At 27.4% G+C, this 6,000-nt stretch overlaps 1 protein-coding gene across 1 annotated transcript in view; it reads right to left on the bottom strand.

Moving 5' to 3' along the window:
• The window catches only part of LOC148227771 (semaphorin-2A-like), a 61,342-nt gene extending 57,293 nt beyond the window's left edge, over positions 1-4,049 (bottom strand). Inside the window, exon 1 of the mRNA XM_088203017.1 lies at positions 3,934-4,049. The gene's annotated coding sequence lies outside the window, so the exon portion shown is untranslated. The remainder of the gene's footprint in view (positions 1-3,933) is intronic.
• Positions 4,050-6,000: the final 1,951 nt, after the last annotated feature.

Below are 6,000 nucleotides of genomic sequence, written 5' to 3' on the forward strand. Positions count from 1 at the left end.
GCGAATTTTTCCTGAAACGTGTAAAATGAACAGTAAATTAACTACAAATGTTCTTAAAAGATACTCTCGGTTTCTTTTAATTACAAAAATTATGTGCAAGCAAAAATTTTGAAATGAGATATAAATGAAATATATTATATTTCACTTTTATATAAAAATAAATAGGACGATGTAAAATAAATCAAGTTACTTAGTTTCTTAACTATCCTTAAATATGGATAATATAAAGTATAAGAAAATGAGAACAACCAGGGGAATAATGTACGAAAGTGTGAATTTGTATCATTATATTCCTAGGAGTATCCGCAAAAATAAAAATATCCCATTGATAAAAGAATGAAACACCTTTTTGCATTAAGAAATTATTAAAGTATTTTTTATATTCTTTGTATATTCACAGATATTATGTTTTATACATATGTTTTGATTCAATTTGTTTAGTGAATAAACAATTAGCTATATTAGCTAAATAAGTTAATAAAATAAATAATTAAAAAAGTTTAGATGTTTATCGGACATTTCGTAAAATACAGGAACATTATTTTATCCCCTGTGTCTAATTGCCTTTTAACTATATATTTTATTTGACACCGCTGATCGAATGTACGATTTTCATATATTTTTATTCCTGAAATTAAATCTTCGTTTAAGATATCCTGTATTTCTTTCTATTCAAGTATCTTCCTTAGAAGCGTCCACTTGAACTGCTCGGTATTTTCTAAATTTAATTTCCACCTATTAATATATTCCAAGCTGGTTCAATAATAATCTTAAATTATATAAAAAAAAATCTATTTCACTAATTTTGTTTAAATCCACTGACATTTTTAGTTGATTTTTAACGTCGCTTGTAAAAAAAATCGTCTTTTAAAACCTCAATTTTTTAACAAGCTTTTCAACATTTACTGAAATATTATTTTTTTCAATTAAACTTACATTATTTTAAAACATGAATACTTAATCTATCATAAACGATAACCACAATTTTATACACTGATATTTAAATAATTTTCGTAACATAACAAGAAGGAAAGAAAGTAAAAACATGTTGAAAATTATGTCAATCGATATACCTAATTTAACAATTTATTATAATTGTTATTTGCGAACTGACAAAATCCCTTCAATTATTATATATATATGAAAGTATTTATATACTTTCACTACAAAATATTCTATATTGAAGCAAACAGCACATTGAAGGCAATATTTATTTTGTATAATATGTGCTCCACAACCAATACCAATAGTGTGTCTCTTCAATTCAGTTTGAAGTTTTCGCCATTACGTTATTTTAACCAGGCCTTTGGCAGCCTCCAAAATTGGTATTTGTATTATCTGGCATATTTCATTAGAAAAATTTGACACATACTTTTATCAATATATCACACCGCAAATCAGATGTTTCACTAAGTAATGAGATCGAATCTTTTATTTTGAGCACCACAATTTGGTAAAAAAATATTGCACAACAATTGAGAAAATTTATATGTTCATCTATACTAATAGTAATACTACTTTGCCCAAAGCATAAAGTGACAAAACATTTGTGTTTATTGCTTCGGATTTGGTACGTGCCAAAGAAAATTTTGGCTCATATATTTTTTTATCAACATTGCTAAACAATCGTTAAATCGAAAGCCTTGATAATGATGCACAGTGTGATAAGCAAATATAGTTTTATTATCAGAAATTATATTGCTATAAAGATCGTCTGCATGTACTACGAAAAAAAATATGTTTGATAATGTAGTCAGAGATTTTTCAGCATTTTCTTGCTACATTACTTCTATCTAATCATCGCACTTATTAAATTTACTAAATTTAACCTTTAAAAGTCCATATCATGCCCAAAATGGTTTTATCATTACAATCCAAAAGCACCTATGTCATGCCCAATATATTTACTATTTTTGAAGCCATTGACTTGACTGTAAAATTTTCACTATTTTATTTCATTAGTTACTCAGAAATAAAAAATAAAAGATAAAGTAATCCCTAATCATTTTACCTGGAATTGTTAAATTACTACAATTCATCGTAAAATCTGTTATTCAATCAATGGATTTTGGAAACAATTTTTTGACCAGTCAGTACCAGCCACTCAAAACCTAGACATCTAAATTGTTATCTATGGTTCTCAGCCCAAAAAGTTTTGTTTTTACATTTACGTACATATTTTCTTTAAATAAAATAAATTACTGCTTTTAATTCAACTCAATATTTAGACAATATATTTTGAGAGCATTAAATTCCGAATTGTGAAGTTGATGTTATATGATTTATTATTTTGTGCCTAAATATAAGTCTATAGCAAGAATTAATTTCGCTGAATGTTTTATTTTAATCAAGAGTAATCCTTCAGTTGTACGATAGATTTTTGCGATAAATTGTACATGCTGAAGGATATCATATATAAAGGATATCCAACTTCTGTTTCCAAAAAAACACAAATTTGAACATTTGTTGTATTTCATTAATTATGAAAAATGATATCAATTAAAAAGGAAATGTTGGTTTTTAGGTGCTCCAACGGCGATAAATCGCATAAGTTTGGCAGCCAATTGCCCCCCTACTCTTTAATTTTACCATAAAAATGCATGTCGTTTATTATGATCTTAATGAAAAAACGACTTTTGCATCCCTCCCTTGAAAAAGCTGAAATTCTTAGCTAAGCCCTAAAAAATCTATTCGGAAAACATTTTTTAAAATATGTGATTTCAGTAAAATAATATCAAAATACATTTTTGCTGGTAGATATATATTTTTACTAGTGAAAATATAATTTATCCGACAGGTGCTAATAAAATTATGATTTCAACTTTTTCATACGTAGTAATATATACATTTACGTACTTATCGTTATTTATTCACATGCTATGTATTTTTCAGTGAAGGTATATTCTCACTAGTGAAGTTCAAATACATTTTCACTAGTAGATATATATTTCTACTAACGAAAATATAATTTAACTGCTCGATAGTGAAATTATATGCTGCTCTAAAATGTCTATGAAACACCAATTTCTATTCACACTCAAACCTAAGTTCTAAAACTATTATTAGTTTTAGAACTTTCATTAGGTTAAATCAAAAATATTTCTCTCAGGGGAAAATAAACGGAAGAAGAAGTACAGACAAATGTCGCATCGTGCATATTGCTCCATATATTATAGATATTACTAAGAACTTCTAATATAAAAGGACTGATCAATGTATATTCAAACCGAATTTTGGTCAATAGGACGACGCAAAAATAATTATTACTTCTCAGAAGTCAAAAATTCACGTCAAAAGCAATAAAATCATGTCAGCGAGTGAACGCTCGGTAACGATATTCAAATCGTTTTGCATTCTGCCGATTCCCATGCGTAATTAATTCTTATCAGAGTGGGTTCTTAGATCACTAAAGCAAAGATAAAGCCGCCGGCCGGTTCGAATAATAGAAAATCGCAAAAAAATGTCATTTATTCATTGAATATAGATAAAAAGTCGTTGAATATAGACTTTATATTTAAGGAAAAAAGGAAACAAAAAGCTCAGTAATTTGAATATGAAGCTTCTGATGATTATACTAATTTTAATGATACTGAGAAACTTCGTCTTATATACACATTATGTTGACACAAAAATTCATCAAAATTTCTTGATAATTCGCATTTTTCGAGAAATAAAAATCATCGAAAAATCAGAATGGTATACATAAATAAATGATACATAAATAATAGGTAAGAGCACTAATTTTTGTGATTAAATAAATTAAACCGCAGAGTATTCCATAAGAAAAGAGTTTTTTTCCGGTAAAGGTTTAATTTTTTTTTTTGGATCATTAAAAATACAGTTTCGCTTTTTTAACATGATTAAAAAAAACAGGAACAATTAAAAATAATTATAAAATTTTTAAAAAAGTATTGAATAACTAATTTTACATACCAATAAAACAGACAGCAATAATGTAGTATGTCGTATAGTAATATTTCATATCACAACTGAAGGCACTGAACTTCTCGAAGTCTTAGAATGAAATGATTGTGAGTGCATCTGAAAAAAAAAACAAGTTTTAAGCATGTGTTTTCTATTATTAAATATTTCGCAGGTTGGATCATATTTTATTGTAATAATGCGTAAAACTAGAAGGGGTTTTTCAGTAGCAGGTAGAGAGGACACAAAAAATGTGAAAACGGAACAAATCAAACCATTTTATGAAGTACAAAAATAACGGAATTTTGGTCACCCTATTTATGTATGATATAAATTGGTTTCATAATATTAGTTGTTACAAATTTGAATTTTTATACTCTGAAGGCAATGTGTAAAGTATTTTTAATTGAATTAGATTAACAGTATCTCTCAAAAGAAACTGATTATTCATACAAATATTTTACTTGAAAAATAAATATGTCTCAGATATCTGTGTAAGTTATACAAGTTCAACAATATTGTAGTAAAATAGGTGTTAAAGCTATTTTACTCCTAGCTTCGTCTATTAGAAACATGCTTTTAAAGATCAGTTAGAAGATCGTTTGTAAAATATGAGCTATCTACGTCTTTAAAAGTTGCTAATGTGAACTATGCGATCGATTAAAATAATAGAATAAAATGGAAAATCCGCAAGGCTTTGTTAGCTTTGTTTTTATCTGTAAAATTTAGTATGTTACGCCCATCAAACATTTTATTATTTCATGTGTTTCAGCGATGAGTTAAAAACCAGTATCAAAAAAAAATATAAAACCAAAAAAGTGTATGTGTAATATTTCATTGTTCGTTACAGAAGAAGACAGGATCAATAAATAACAGTACTTGACACACATATGATTACTCTAATCAGTGTCTGATATTCAAATTGCGATGTCATGTTCACGCATATTTTTAAAAAAGTGCAAAATCACTGCAGGAAAAGCAGATACAAATATTACCATGGCCATGAAACAGCCCGGATGAATAACATAAAGCAGAATTTAATGAAGGAGCTAATTATAATAAAAAAACTAGGTTCAAATGTCTCCTCTAAATCAAGAATTTGTTTACTATTTATAAAGACGTCATTGTTAACATTATGTCGGTTTTATATACAGTATTTTCTTTAGATAAAATATAAAATAATAAAAATGTTGTTCAAGTCAATAATTTATACACGTTTGTACCTGGAATGCATTTATGTTATATCGCATGGAAGGTGGTAAAAACTTCGATCGCATTTTGTCGATAATCTTATCAAAAATTAATACCACTGGGAATTCCCAAACACTTGTGACGTATAGAGTATGTCGATAAGATAAAAAACACCAATAACGAAAACAGCAAATAACAGAACCTCCCAAATATTGAACCAAATTACGACATAAAAAAATACTACAAATGTATTTCATTTTACAGCTAATTTAAAGTGGCGACAACAAAAATAATTTGCATACAGATAACGTCATATTAGACTTTTTTCTCACCTTAAGTTCTTCACAGACTATAATATTACCGGTAAGTCCAACTATGCTGTATTATAATATCTCGAGTTTTATAGCAATAAGGCTGTGATGAAAATTTATAACGCACGCGTTGTCATGGTAGCGTTGTCATGGCCTATAATAAAATACAAAAAAACAAGATGCTTTTGTTTCTTTGTTATAACGACGAAAATTGTTTGAATGACTTTATTAAACGAGTCTAGGAAAAATTATCGCCCGCAATTCACCGCCGACAATTGATCGCTAGCAGTTTACCGCCACGTCAATTGGTCGTACAAACAATTTATAGCCTATAAATGATCGCTAGCATATTTTTCTTAGTTTTTTCCTTAACCCTTTGATGTGAGTTATTTTTTTTGCATATATAATCATGAAAATGTGTTCGTTTTTTTTTTTTAAATTCGTTTTGTTTGATTCTGTCAAATATCGTAATTTTAATTTATTGTATTATATTTATTGATAAACCAATTTCAGTGTTTCTCAATTTCATTTTTATTTACATATCACATTTACCATTATTTATATTCATTATATTATA

Source organism: Plectrocnemia conspersa, unplaced genomic scaffold, assembly GCF_051122295.1.
Source record: "Plectrocnemia conspersa isolate PC_06_02 unplaced genomic scaffold, ASM5112229v1 ptg000013l, whole genome shotgun sequence".
Lineage (NCBI taxonomy): Eukaryota > Metazoa > Arthropoda > Insecta > Trichoptera > Polycentropodidae > Plectrocnemia > Plectrocnemia conspersa.